Source organism: Saccopteryx bilineata, chromosome 1, assembly GCF_036850765.1.
Source record: "Saccopteryx bilineata isolate mSacBil1 chromosome 1, mSacBil1_pri_phased_curated, whole genome shotgun sequence".
Taxonomy (NCBI): Eukaryota; Metazoa; Chordata; class Mammalia; order Chiroptera; family Emballonuridae; genus Saccopteryx; species Saccopteryx bilineata.
Window position 1 is genome coordinate 24,286,112 of NC_089490.1, and position 15,551 is coordinate 24,301,662.

The following is a 15,551-nucleotide window of genomic DNA, read 5'->3' on the forward strand; positions in this document are numbered from 1 at the left end:
CTGGCTATTGATTTCACATCTCTGAAATTTTCTTTTCCCTCTCTAGAGATTTTCTTTGACTTTAAGAATGATGTGCGTGTGCTGCTCAAAATGAAGAGCGCACTACTAATTTTCTCCCCCAAATAATACGGTACCCTGAGAAATCATGGCCATTCTAAGATTTCCTTATTCTAGACAGTCTGACTTTAGTCTTCACCTCACTATGAAAGTATTTGCGGCAAACCCAATAGCATTCTTCACCACTCCTCGTCCTCCCTGGAATCGTCCTCCCTGGAATCGGGTTGGCTTCTGACGGCCGGCCGTTAGGGCCTCCTCCTTCCCAGTGACCCCTTCCCCTCTCCTGGTCTCTCTTCGCTGCACTTTCTGCTCCTTTCCCGCTTGCTCTGCGGCTCCATCCTCCTCATTCTACCACCGCCTCACTGCCAGCCGGCCAGGACCTCTCCTGGGTCCTCGGCTCACCTCTCTGGATACCCTTGTCCCAGGGAGCTTGTCCACTTCTTCCGTTTTAATAATCAATTGACGTGACAATTCCCAATACTTCATTTTTACCCTGATCTCGTTACTAAATACACTGCTCACTAAAATTAGGGGATCAGGGAACGTGCAGACACTCCAGCACTTTCAGCCTTTTGTACAGTGCATTTTCACCAATGAAATAAAAGTTGGTTTTGCATCTCATTTGCATAATCAAACAACTTTCATTGACTTGTCGTTTGCTTTCCTGATGTTCTTGTTTAATTAAAAAAATAATAAATGCTTCTCTTTCTTTATTGCTTCATATTCATTTTGAAATATCCCCTAATTTTTGTGAGCAGTCTATTAGGAGCTTTTCTCCAACGGTGCTCTTTCCAGCTGGGTCTAAATTCAACTCATCTAGCACTGAGCACATGTTCTTCTCTCCACTGCTCTCTCCTAAACCACGTCTTCTCGGTTCTCCAGCGGCTGGCTGCATTCTCCCGTTTCCTGGCTCTCAGCCCACCAGGTGTTCTTGGACACAAGACTCGAGGGCACGAGTTGGGACAATAAGTCAACCGGTCACTAAGTCCTGTTCATGACTCTGCCACTGATGTTTGCTTTTCCTGGCCATGACATCGGTTTGGACATTATCCTCTGACACCCGGACGACTGCAGGAATCTCCTCCGTGGACCCTCCCTCCTTTCTTTCCTGCCCAGTAACCCAGCGGACCACCAGCTGATTCATTTGTCTAGAGCACTCTTTCTTATAGACTGCCACTGATCCACAATCAGATGCTCTAAACCTTCTCAAATGCCCGCAGAATCTCTGGGCTTGTTCACCTGGCATGCGCGATCACTACAACCTCATATAAACCCAAATGTGCCACATTTTCCTTCCCTCACTTGGAGAGCAGGCTGACCTACGCACAAACTTGTATTATACCTTCCTTTGCCACGTACGTTATAAATATTAATAATCAATATTGGTTGAATGGATTGCTACTGCTCAGCCTCTTCTTTCACTGTTCTTGGCAACTGAAATGATCTGTTTCTCCTTTTTCAGCCTTACTTTTCTCACCATTGCAGGTCCTGCTTACTCTTAGTAACAGCAATTACTATCATTTATCAGGCCCTTGCTGTGTGTTGGGCATTAGGCTCAGCACTCTGTGTGCACGAGGCTCATTTAATCCTGCCTATCCTATACTGTTCTCCACTTTAGAGAGGAAGAAACTGAGGTTTGGGTAAATTCAATAACATATCTGGGTCACACAGTAAGCAGCTGAGTTTGCTGCCAAAGTCTGAACTCTTCCCCTTCATGGCATGCCGCCTCTCCCCTCGTCCCCCCCAGAGACACATCTTTCCCCTGAACACACCGCCTTTCCCTCCCTCCATGCCCTCCCTGCCCTGCCGTGTGGGTGTTTCTGCAGTACTGTTGTGGTTTTTATAGCACAACATGGTAGTTAGGCGTAGGCACGCAAGCCAGACTGAGCTGGGATCCTGACTCCACTGCTTGCTGGTTCTGTGTGCCTTCAGGCAACCTACTCAAAAGGACGTGTCCTCTCACCTATAAAATAGGGATTGTAGTAGCACTTGAGTCATAGGATGATTTGAATAACTAAATGTGTTCCTCTGCGTAGAACTCTGAACACACAGTAAGCACTCAAGAATTATTACCTGTTATTAAACTTTTCAATGTCTGTCTCTTGCCTTCCATTAAGAGTAGAAGCTAATTCAAAGGAAGGATTCTTTCTTTGCCTTTTCCATTCTGCAAGCTTTAGCAGGTCTCTCCAGAGTAGGCGCCTCCACTAAGCTGTGATTTTCAAGGTTTCACTGTTGTGATGACCTTTCAGGAAACAGGCAAGATTCTGATTGTTTCAACCATCATGGCCGGAGTCATATACAATGTGGGCTGAAATGCCCAGCTGGTAAATAACTCGCGAATGTATAATGTACCCACAGCCGACACAGATAGTTAACTCAAGGAGGCTTTCTTGCAGCACCTGTTTGGTGCCAAAACTCACAGGCATTGGGGGAAACTTGGGGAAACCGAGGGGGCCTCCCTCTTGGTGCATCTATAATGGAGGGAGAGATTATACCGATGAACCATACTAATGTGGGCACTAGCAAGAAATGCCGGGGCAGGAAGGTTCTAGGGGCACATTTTATGATGAAAACACAGCCCCTGATTTATTGTCTATTCACATTTAGTTCAACCCAGAAAGTGGCAGATCAGCAAAGCATTAATTAGTATTTCTTTTCCCCCTTTCCCTTGGAACCGAGACAAAAGCGTGCTACAGCAACATTGAGTAAAATCTATAGTCTTCCTCCCACAGCCATTTGGCACGAGAAGAGCACATCCTGTTTACCTAGAACATTTCATCTGATTTTCTAAAATCCGCCAGTCACAGCGGCCGAAGGATCTGCAGTGAGGTCGGTAGGGTTGTTCCAGTTTAGACTCAACAGGTGGGGCCGTGGTCGGGGGGAGCTGGGAAACTCCCCCTTGCCCTCACATGCAGTTGTGAGGTGTGCCTGCTTTGCTCACAACAGCAGCAGCCAGACCCCTAGGACATGACGCTCATAGCTGCCACCACTCCTGGTCCCAACTTCTAGGCTACGTGAGCGGGCACTGCTTCTGCTTCTCAGTTTAGCTGTTTTTACCTCCTACCATTAAGACTCAACGGTTCGCATCCTTACTGCATAAATGCATTACATCAGAGATGAAAGTAAAGAATAATTCCATTCCCACACCCATGCCCCTTCCTCAGGTTCTGATCAGACTGTTCCAGGGAAGGGTCGGGCGCCCTTCTTTTCAGGGGTTTTCAGTTTCAGTGCTGACACAAACCCATAGCGGGGATTAAAAGCTACTACAGGCCCTGGCCGGTTGGCTCAGCGGTAGAGCGTCCGCATGGCGTGCGGGGGACCCGGGTTCGATTCCCGGCCAGGGCACATAGGAGAAGCGCCCATTTGCTTCTCCACCCCCCCTCCTTCCTCTCTGTCTCTCTCTTCCCCTCCCGCAGCCAAGGCTCCATTGGAGCGAAGATGGCCCGGGTGCTGGGGATGGCTCCTTGGCCTCTGCCCCAGGTGCTAGAGTGGCTCTGGTCGCAACGAGCGACGCCCCAGAGGGGCAGAGCATCGCCCCCTGGTGGGCAGAGCGTCGCCCCTGGTGGGCATGCCGGGTGGATCCTGGTCGGGCGCATGCAGGAGCCTGTCTGACTGTCTCTCCCCGTTTCCAGCTTCAGAAAAATACAAAAAAAAAAAAAAAAAAAAAAAGCCACTACAATCTGGACCAGACAGCGGCTTCATCTAGCTCCTGGTTCCCAGCAAAATTGGAGTCCAGGTTGCTATGAAGCTGCCAGAATCCAGTCAAATCACATTAATTCCACAGGGCTTTTACCCTCAGATCGCTGGCCAAGAATGGGGCTGCGAAGCCAGAGATCTGGGTCTCCTCTCATCTCGCTGCCCCAGAAAGATTCCTTGTATGTTCCTGGTCAAACAATGTCTGAACGTCATATCCCATTTATTATTATTATTATCCCATAAAATGGGAACGAGATCCCTGCTTCACCCATGACGTGGGAAAGACGACGTCTCCTTCTAGAGCTGGATCTCTGCAGGAAGGTGAAGTGACTAATCTTAACGGGCAGGGACCGGGAGGAGCACCAAGCCAGCAGGTGTAACGGGACAGGCAGGAAAGCACCACCGACTGTCCAAAACCAGCAGGGCCAAGTGACCCTCCAGTTTGGGGTGAAAAACCTTGGTAAGGACAAGAAAATACCAAAGTGCAACGGAAAACATTTTGTAATTGTTCTTGGATTTGACGTTGCTCTTTTGTGAGCCATATGGACTTGTAAGTAGTGATTTTTTTCTTATGCACTTATTACAAAGTATGGCGGGAGAGGGTTACAAAAGACCGCCTTTTTTTTTTTTTTTGTATTTTTCTGAAGTTGGAAACTGTGAGGCAGTCAGACAGACTCCCGCATGCGCCCAACTGGGATCCACCTGGCATGCCCACCAGGGGGCGATGCTCTGCCCATCTGGAGCATCGCTATGCCGCAATCAGAGCCATCCTAGCGCCTGAGGCAAAGGCCACAGAGCCATCCTCAGCACCCGGGCCAACTTTGCTCCAATGGAGCCTTGGCTGTGGGAGGGGAAGAGAGAGACAGAGAGGAAGGAGAGGGGGAGGGGTGGAGAAGCAGATGGGCACTTCTCCTGTGTGCCCTGGCCAGGAATCAAACCCGGGACTCCTGCATGCCAGGCCGACACTCTACCACTGAGCCAACCGGCCAGGGCCAAAAGACCACCTTTTTACAAAAGGGATAAAAAGAAACCATCTGTTACACACATTTATTATCTATTAAATTAAAAAGGAGTGTCTCTCACACTCATCTTATTTTCCTGAGCCAACCATTTAATCTAAGGATCTATATCTATCTATCTATCATCTATCTATCCAGTTCATTTTCTTTTCTTTTATTCTTTTTCATTTCCAGAACAAAACTGCCTTTGATAGTCTTCAAAGAGAAACTCAAACTTCAAGTCAGTAACTCTAAAGTTTAGTCCATGGGAAGTTGTTATTAATATAATAGTATTAATTGCCAAAGCCAACATAAAAATAATAACAGTAAAAATGAGTAAAAGTCCTTCAGACTTTTCTAAGTGTTAAAATAACTGTTCACACTACTACTCATGTATTGTTTAATCTTTCCAGAGAGAAAAAGGTGTTGTTAAGGATCGGTATATGGATTTGACGATGACAATGCATTGTTCCCCTATGTGTCCTGGCTTGTCTGAACAGCTTGGAAGAGAGAAAATAAGTCATTTAACTGATAAAGATACACAGAAAACTACTGTTGGACTGATTTGGGGGACGGGGAAAAGCAATGCAGATTGGGGAGTTGGAGGCTTGAAAAGTTGTTAGACTCCATTCCAGCACAAATACATTCATGTATCACTTGTATAATTCAAAAGACCGAAACACTAGCCCTTCATGAAGGGACAAACTGAGCTGCAGTGAGGTCGTGTGGCCTGGCTTTCCACAATGGATAAGTGAACACAGCTTAAGCAATACACATCCTAGAGCTTTCCCTCCCGTCTAGAACGCTCGGGGCAATCTGCCTAGCGCTCACTCCCAACACTCTTCCTGACTTCCTTCGTAGCGCTAACTGCACACCCCACTTACATCTGTCATTTTAGAGAACACCCTGTGCCCGGGGACAGAGCTGGAAGGCTACCCCCGGCTCTGGTTCTATGCATGGGCAGGCTCCCCCCTCGTCAGCACCACAGCAGCATGGCTGCCTGGCCGTGGGACCGCTCGCATAGCAAATGCTCTGGGAGTCATGGTATTTTCTGGTTCAGAGATGGAAAAATTCATTAACCAAAAAAAAAAAAAGGGGGGGGGATCAGGAAGAAAACCCTATGCTAGAGGAAAAAACCCTACAAAGATCCCAGCTAACTGCCTGATACTCAGTCTCCCTAAACACAGTCTCGTCTTAAACAACGGGCTACACAATGCGCCTGATCACACATGCTTCATGCTCCCAACATACATGCCCCGGCAGTGCATATCCCACAAAACAGATCATCAGGCGAAGAGGTTCCTAACTGGGAGATGCCCTAAAAGGAGTGACCTCAGAGTGACTGAGGTGTTGCCGTGGTCTTGCTGCAAAGGGAGACAGACCCAGAAGGAGAAATATCTGTTACCCACCTATCCAGCGCCGAAGACCCCAGACCGGCTCCTGCTATAACCAGCTGCCTAAAAGCTCCCAGGTCTCCACTGCGAGATCATTGGCTCCTCAGCCTCCTCGAAGGCCTCACGCCGGCTACAGAAAGAGCCGAGCAGGACTCATCGCGAGGCTCCGGCAGCGCCGCGCCAAGCTCGACCTCCCTGCTGGCCGATGCCTCCCTCCTGGGTCCTCCGAGCCTCACAGAGCCATTCCTGAGAGCCTGCTGCTGTTTGAAAAACAAGAAGTGATTTCCTGGTCCTCTTCCCCGGATGGCGTGTGCAATTTCCCTCACGCCCATAGGAAGTCCTTCAGATCCTTCTTATCTGGAAACTTCTCCACTGAGTGGCCGGACTTGTTTGGCCAATGCCCCCAGTTCTTGCTTTTCTTTCTCTCAAGAAAAAAAAAAAAAAAATCATGAAACTGAAACCAAAGCAAACCCAGATGGGTTAGAGCTGATGACAGGTGTAGGATGCCTGGCTTAAACCTTGGTAAGATGTCCACCTAATTAGACTGTGACCTGAGAGGAGAAAAATAATTACAATGATTGATGAGTTCTTTGTACCTAGCAGTGCCTAAAAGTCAGAGAACAAAAAGCTCCTAGGAATACAACAAGACCTAAAACATTGGTTTAGTCCCAGCCCAGGGCTTTAGGGATGGCTGAACTTCCGATATGCCACAGGAAGAAACAACTAGTTCTTTCAGATTTCTGAGAAGTGTTTGTGCATCAAAGTATAAAGTCTGTGACACTTTAAAATATCATCTTGGTAACATTAATGTATAAAGATAAGATCCGTGGAGAAGCATCAGTTGGCAGGCTGGAGTCAGGTTGTTGGGTTTAAAGATGAATGCTAATCAGAGTTTTTGAGCTGGAAGTAACTATGTATCCTTGTTTTACAAGTGAGCAAACTGAGGCCCAAGGAGAAACAAGGACATGCCAAAGGTCAGGGCGCTGATGGGAAGTAATAGATGCTCCTCCACTTGGTCTTCCACCTGAGTATGGGGACTGCTGGTCAGTTGCCCGCCCTTGAGCCTTGTCCAGAGAACGCTGGATGACTGAGACCTGGCCTGGAGCCAGGAATCTGCTTTGTAAGTAAGTGCCCCAGGAGGGTCTGATGCAGATAGCTCCCTGGCTGGATTTAGGGGAAACCATCAGTGTCAAAGCAGGGGCACCGGAATCAGACTGTGGTGATTCAAACCATAGTCCCACCGACTTCTCCTCACTGAGACTCAGCTTTATTATATACAAGAGTGGATAATGATAGTGTTGAGCTTATAGGCACCAATGAGAGCTGACAAAGAAGAAGAGCTCCAGAACAGTCCATCACTCTCTGGAGACCCAGCTCTCATCCCCTAAATTCACAAGGCTTCCTTGGTCCACACGGTCTCCCTCTCTCCTCGCCCGTCTTCCCTTCTGGCTGAAGCTGTCGCACTTAGACGTGCCGGCAACCACCAACAGAATTCAGGCTGGAGACAAAAGTTAAGTATTTTGATTAAAAGAGAATGAACTTGGCCCTAGATGGGAGGCTTAGTGGATAGAAAGCTGTCCCATCTCGCCGAGGTCACGGGTTCAATCCCTAGTCAGGGCACATATGAGAAGCAACCAACTAGTACACAACTAAATGGAACAACTAAGTAGAACAGTGAGTTGATGCTTCTCTCTCTCTCTCTTCTCTCTCCCTCTCTCCCTCTTCCTCTCTCTTTCTCTCTCAAATCAATGGAAAAATTAAAATAAAATAAAAAAGAGGATGGACCTTCAAAATATAACTCTTCTAGTTCTTGGTACTGATTCTCAGTTGTGTTCTCCAGCCTCCTTCACGCAGCCCCTGGGAAGCACACAGTGGTGTTTGCCCACCCACAGGTGACCCCCTTCTGCTGTCTTCCCAGGTCTGGCTGGAAGCGCCCAGGTAACTGGTCTGTGAGCTCAGGGGATAACTGACACTGGTTCAAGGCATGGTGATCCCGTTCTCCTTGAGGACTCCGGGGTAAGCCTACCCATGTGGCTGACTGTAGGTGCACATTACCTCTGAACTTACTGTGAATGACTCAGTCGAGGTTCTTTGCATTATTCCAGCTCCAATAAGGGTTTCTGTTACTTGTAGCTAAAAGCCACTGTAATAAAGTGGTGAATCACTATAAAAAAAAATAATAGAATCTTTTGATTCTATGTAAAATTCTACCTTTGGCCTAAAAAATAGGGAAAAAAATAAAAACACATAGAGTCAAATAGGTTAATTAAGTCATATTCTGAAATACTCCAAGTTAACTTCTTATGCTAAATATAAATAGTATTGACATGTTCCACAGGAAATGGACTAAAGATTCTTTCTTACACTAAAAATCTATAATATTGAATGTAAGTACTGGAAAAACACCTGGGTCTTGAAAACCCAGAATAGCCTAGAGGTCAAGAGTAGCTATATACTACTCCATATCTGTCAAATGGAAGCTCTGTGAAAACTTAGATTAGTTACTCTTTCTAGACCTCAGTTTCCTTATCTGTAAAATAATAATAATACTTACCTCATGGTTGTCGTGAGGAGTAAATGAGTTAAATACAAGTAAAAATGTTTAGAACAGTGCCTGGCACATAGTGAGCAGGCGTGTTCGCTCTTAGGATTTTTGCAGAGAAGAGATTTTTGTTGTAATAATAGTTGCATATGGATTTGCTATTATCTTTGCCTTTGTTTTATGCTAGCTTTGCCTCAGGTGCAGCATGGATTGACTGGCACTTTGCAGATGTTTCTGAAATATATCTTATTGTCTCCGTCATGAGATTTGCTTCCTTTGGGAGGTAACCTGAGCGCATTGGTATAAACATAGATGGATATGGCAGCTATGTTGGGGAGGAAGAAAGAAATCATAGGAGGACACTGGGCATTAACATAAAAACAACATTGTGGCCCTGGCCAGCAGTAGAGCATCCGCCCAGTGTATGGAAGTCCTGGGTTCAATTCCCAGTCAGGGCACATAGAAGAAGCGTCCATCTACTTCTCCACCCTATCCCTCCTCTTTCTCTCTCTCCTTCTCTCCCACAGCCATAGCTCCAGTGTTTTGAGCAATTTGGTCCCAGGCACTGAGGATGGCTCCAAGGCTTTGCCCCAGGTGCTGAAATAGCCCAGTTGCCAAGCAATGAAGAGCAGCCCCAGATGGGCAGAGCATCACCCTGTAGGGGGCTTGCTGGGTGGATCCTGGTTGGGGCACACGCAGGAATCTGCCTCCCTGCCTCCCACCTCTCACTTAATTAAAAAAAAAGAAAAAGAACTTTGCAGGCTGACAGCTTTGGGAAGCAAATGTCTAATGGCTGAGCTAGCCCACAACTGGAGAAAAGGGAGCTGCAGACCTTGATACTTACAAAAAGATGAACAATATGGAGGAACTTGGACGACATACCTTGCCTTAGGAAACACCTTGCCATCAGAGTGAGCGCCTGAGGACAGGCTTTCTTTACAACTGCTCTTCCCCCGCCACGCTAGCGTTGTGCTGTCAGGTGCTTTTTGGCAGTCTGATGTGGAAAGGGGCGCGGTCCAAGTGGCTGTCCCTCTGATCCCCTGAGGAGCAATTCTTCTCTCCCCCACAGTCCCGTCTGTTGCTAGGAACACTCTGTGCTTGTCGCCCTCACTTTACAATAAAAACAAAGACCAATAAAAAATGGAACCACCATATGGTCTGGGCTGCAACCCAGAATTAACCGCTGATGGGGAGACTTTACCCTGCAGCAGCTCCAAATGTATGGGCTGTGACAGAGGCCCCTTCTGCATTTGAAGACGTTGAAGTTGATGGCGAATTGATCCCAGACATCTTCCACCAGACTGCAGGGGTATAGCCAGAGTAACTAATGGGACAGCTGTGTTATCTATGTTTGTATTAGTATGAAGTGTCTCTTAGGACCTGAGGGCATAACCTCATTAGAGACAGAGCTATTTTCACAGGCATAGATGTTGGCACCAAATAGATGTATATTTCTTAGATGGGTATTTCTCAGCGTGTTCCAAGCTGCTTCACTCTTCTGCCCTCCCCCCTTCCTCACCTAGCTAACTTTTGGTGACTCTTAAAGTTACAGGTGTTACTTTTTCCGGTGACCCTTGTAGCCTTTCCAGCCTGGGCCAAGAGTTCCTTCTTCCTGGTTTCATATGACCAGATGCGTGTCTTTTTGCAGTTACCACACTGCAATCAACGGATTCTTTTAATGCACTGACTGTGAGCTCCTTGGGGGCAGGAACTGCTCTCATTTATTGTGTGCCCAGCTGCTAGCATAGCGCTGCATTTTGCTGGTCATCAATAAGAGCAGACAAAGGAAACTGAGCCATCTCACTCCATTGCTGGTTCCTCCTCTCAACCTTAGAATGCCCCATGGCTCAGTCACTGGGACTCTTCTCTGTTGATGCTTATTCCCCAGGTGATCCCCACGAGTTTTGTGCTTTAAATCCTTGGGCTGATGACCTCCAAATGTATATCTTTATCATGGACCTTTAACCCGAATTCCTGACCCATGTGTCGAACTTCCTACTTAATACCTCCATTTTTTCAGATGCTCAATAAGATCTCACACTGAGCGTGTCTAAAACTAAAATTCTGACTTTCTTTCCCGAACAATTCCAATAGTCTCTCCTATCTTAGTAATGGTGTCTTTATCATTCCAGGTAACTTAGACAAAAACCTTTGAGTCTTCCCTTGGACTCTTTATGTTTAATTTGTCATCAAATCCTGTTAGCTCTACCTTCAACATATTTACATATTCAGGCATCTCTCATCTCTTCCATGCTATCATTCCCATTCAAGCCATCATTATCTCTTGACTAGATCCTTATCGCCTCTATTTGGTGTTTGTGTAAGACCGCGGTTAGATGGTCCTCATAAAACATACGTTATATTGTATAATGCCACCACCCATGCTCAACCCTCTGGCCCTCCCATCTCACACAGTCAAGGCGAATGTCCTTTCAATGGTCTGGAAGCCTTATACTATCCCATCGTCATCCCTGCTCCTCCCACCTCTTCTTCCCTGAATTCCTCTCTTCCTTTGCTCCCCTCCACTCATGTCGCTCCATCACGCTGACCTTCCTGTGAGCTGGACACATTTCCAGCTCAGTCTTCACACTTTGCTCTTCTCCCTGCCTGCAACGCTCTTTGCCTAGATATCCTTGTCACACTCCTGATCTCCTTCCTGTCATTTTCTTAATATGGACTAAGCTGACTGCCATATTTCACAGTCCAGCCCCCCATTCCCTTTTCCTTGATTATATTGTTCCATATCATATACCACCTCAAATATACTATCATGAACTTATTTATTTTATTCACTGGCTGTCTCCATCCTCCATCCCTCCACTAAAATGTAAGCTCTCTGAGGGCAGAGATGCCTCTTTGATTTACTAAAGAAGGCTGTTTAGAAGTGTAGCACACAAGCAAAGTTCTGAATGTCACAGCTTTAGCATATAGATAGCAGAAGGATATGCAAAAGTATACGATAACTCAACTTTCAAAGCACTCTGACTTCCATTCATTGACAGGTTAAGGGTTAAGTCCTGCCTGGCTTTATTTTTTTCAAGCCACAACCAGATGTTGGTAATCCTTTTGACCCAATGTGGCCCAGGGTCAGTTCTCCTTCAGTATTTCTATTTCCAAGCCAGCAAAGTTCCCCTCTGGCACTGACCTGTCCTTATGCAAGGAAGGAACCAACAAATAATTGGGTAGTTTTATAGTATACAAACGGTCTTGTTCTTATCTTTTGTGTGTATATCTTGGCAGAGTCTCTGCTAATTGGAGTTGGTCGCACTTGGGCTCGGCTGCAGCCTCTCGAGTTTTATTTGCATTTGCTGTTACTGGACTCATTCCTCCCACAGAGTTATTATATCTTCTTAGTGTACATCTCTCTCAGATAACTGTGTTATTTTTCTAGGGAAGATCCCAAAGCTTCCATCTTTTGAACTCATTGGATACAGTTCACAGCCCCATTCTGCTCACCTTCTTCTGCCTCCAGGATGTCCCCAGCTTCCGGCAGAAACCCAAAGCATCTTCCAGCTGGTCTTCTGTCTGTGTTGGACTCTACTCTTAGCACTACCTTCCTTGCCTTCTACCAGAAGAGGGAAGCACAGCAAATGGAGGAATGGAGGCAGATTTAGGACATGGTTTTGTGGAGGTATCATCAATAGTCCTTTCTTGATCTTTTATTGAGGAGAACTGACCATCAGCAGCCTGTAGGCCATCCCCAGCCTCAGGTTCCACCTTTAGTCCTCACAGGTAACATGCCACCTGTGTAGAAGCATGTACTGATGCCCACAGCATGACATAGTCATCTACAGGCTGTAGCGTGCTGAACATGATGTCAGAGTTATTGATTAAAAAATGTGTCATTGACTTCTTCTTCTTCACTCCTTCCTTCATCAGTATTATGGAGAAGGGCAGGATGTTTGAAGACATGGGCATTTTTTCCTGTCTTAGTCTGGGAAGGAATCTATTTAGAATGAATCTTCATTTCCTCTAAAGTACACGTGTTCTTTTGCCGGTGAACTAGGATAGTCCTTCCTATTCTAACCTCTGTGCCTTTATTGTTCATCCTGAGTGCAGGTGCTCTGCACTGGTACATATGCAGACCATGGGAAACAGTGAGGGTGGCCTGCAAACATCTGGCAGATCCTAGTGTGGGCCTGCAAAGCCCTGCCCCCGTGAGGGCACCTCCCATTTAGATTTCATTGTTCTGTACTCTCTTCAGGTCTTCACCATATCCTTTGACCTCAAAAGAAAGTCCCCCCCTATTTTTGTTTCTGATTATAGAGATAATTTTATCAGAACTTATCAAGTTGATTAGTGAACATCCTTGATGCTAAAACCATAAGGCAAATATGAGCTGAAGAGTTATCCATGCCAGGAGGAATCAAAATCGAGGAGTCAGAGTAAAGAGGCCTCTGCTAATTCTTTCCAGCTACCTTGTGTGAGAGGGAACAGAGGGGCTTGGCCAGGCCACAACACCCATCAGTGTGAGCACCAGAATTAGAATGTAGATGGCCCGTCTTCCCACTCAGCACTCTTAACATATGCTCTGGTGCCTGTCCTGCCCTCTGCCCTCCTGTGATCCCAGGATACTATTAAGATACTTTTCCTCTTACCTCTAAATTGAGACAATTCCAACAGGTACTAGTAGGGTGTTTATCTCTATACTAAATGTCTAAGATGGTGTAATGATTTCTGAGTAGAGAATTAGACAATATTAAGCTTGTGTTGAACTCGTCTTTTCTTCAGGATGCTTGCTTCACAATTTCATTAGCGCTGAAAATGATGCTCTAAATGAATTAGCCCAACTTTTCCAGCACCTAAATTGTTTTATGGAAGAATGTTCAACAATTCTTTCTAACATGTTAGAATACAGTTGAACCATCATTGTGGCGAACAGCACCAGGGTAGTCTGAAAAACACGGTTCCAGGTGACATAAGAAATATAAACTGTCACCCCTGTGGTAGGATTTGAGAAGCAACAACAACAAATAGAAAATCGTGTCCACCTGCCACCAATTCCTAAAATTACACTTTGAGAAACAAAGTGCTTTAAGTGAAGGAACAGCCTGGACTCTGACTCAAATACCTTTGGAAGGTTGGCATACTGTGCATTTCCAAGGAGCTGTATCTAAGCCTGAATCAGCCATCAGAGAAGCTTTCCTATGGGAGGGAGTAGAGCCGGCAGGGGGCGCTGAGGTGAGAGGGCAGTGCGGGGAAACAGAGAGTGGTGGTGTTAGCACTCTTAACTGTGCCCCAGGGCAGACAGACAGGCAGCTTGTTCATCAAAATCATCCTGCTGATGGCTGGTGGGATCGGAGGCGCAGAGCCTGACAATTATTCCCATTATTCTAGTTTTCTCCTCAGAATGCCCACTTCACACCTCCTCGTCTCTCCTCAGTCCTAGCAGCAGCCGTCATTCTTCACTGAGACAACAGCAGCCTTGGCCCGGGGATGCCCGCGCTCCTGCGCAGGAACTGCCCACCTCTTACGCCTGCGCCGCCGCCCTTGTGCCCTCCCGCCAGTTTGAGAGGGTGACAGGACCTGGCCAGCTCCTCCCGAGGGCTTGCCTCTTCCTCCGCTTGGCCCTGGGTCTTGATTCCTCTTGCTCCCTCAGCGCTGGGTCAGTCACATCAGCATATCGACCTGTTCTAGAAGGTCTCCTTAAAAGCCTTTGATCTGCTTCTTTCTCTCTCCCCACTGACTGCAACAGCTTCGGCTCCCCTTCACAACAAACCTTGAACAAAGAGCTGCACACACTTGTCTCCACTATCTTAGCCCTCTTCTCTGGCCTCAGAGTCAGTCAATCCATGTTCCTTCCCTGGTATTGCCAAAGCTGCTCCCCTGGTGGTCACCATGGCTTCCATGTCACCATGGTGCATTTTCTGTCCTTATCGCCCTTGATCCTGCGGTGCCCTGAGACAGACTTGGCTACTCCCTTCTTCCTAGAGCCCCATATTCTTCTGGCTTCTGTGACACCTGCTCTTCTGAAGTCCTTCCTTCCCCGCCAGTCTCTCCTCTTAGTCTTTCCAGTGGCCGTTCTTCCTCTGCCTGACCCTTAAAATTTGGTGTGCCCCAGGCTTGGTCCAGGGTCTCACTGTCCTTTTTCACGTAGTTTATTCCAGGGTGACCTCATCTGGTCCCCTGCTTGAAAGAACATTCATGGATGGGAGCAAAATAAAGACATTTTTAGGCATAAAAAGCCTGAGAAGGTTTGTATTTCACGGACCCTGGCTGAAAGGGTACCAAGGAGAACTTTTTGTGTCATAGACTCCTTTGGCCATCTGGTAGACCCTATCAACGCCGTCTCAGAATAGCGTTTTTAAATGCATAAAGCAAAATACATAAGATTACACTCTACTGACACATAGTTACTGAAATATTAAAACATGATGTGATTTAGTGTTTGCTTCTTTATTAAGCTAGTCAACTACTGAGGCAGGTTCAATAACGATTATGAATTTTAAGTGGTGATGGGAATAAACTACATTTTTAAGGATCTATAACATAGTAATGTGAAGAAAAATATCTTTGATTTCTATTGGAAGCAAATCATGGGCACCGCTAATACTTTTCTGGTTTATTGCCTGTGTTCCTGATTAAAGGAAATTCTAAATTTCATTTAGAGGTTAGCGAAAACACAGGTGTATTTTTTTTTTCCAGTTCACTCCTGGACCTGGAGTGAACTTTTTGTTCATAAGGTGTCCATGAACTTAGCTTACAGGCATATTTAAGAAAGAAGGAAATCAAACACTCGAGAACCAATCATTTAAAAACTATTCTTTAACGATTAATTTTGAAATGACTAGTTCCTTAAATTATTAGTTAAAAATGACTAATTTGGAGGTAGGATTATAAAATAAAATATGAACTAAAATACTA

The 15,551-nt window shown here is 46.2% G+C and overlaps 1 protein-coding gene across 5 annotated transcripts in view; it reads right to left on the reverse strand.

Annotated features, from left to right (window-relative positions):
* The window catches only part of ADGRF5 (adhesion G protein-coupled receptor F5), a 113,135-nt gene that overhangs the window by 71,994 nt on the left and 25,590 nt on the right, over nt 1-15,551 (reverse strand). The window contains exon 2 of one of the 5 annotated variants that reach the window (XM_066252170.1): nt 6,161-6,405. The exons of 1 other annotated variant lie outside the window; for it this stretch is intronic. The gene's annotated coding sequence lies outside the window, so the exon portion shown is untranslated. Of the gene's footprint in view, nt 1-6,160; nt 6,508-15,551 lie in introns of those variants that run through there. 3 more of the 5 variants (XM_066252188.1, XM_066252161.1, XM_066252196.1) reach the window with 3 other exon arrangements.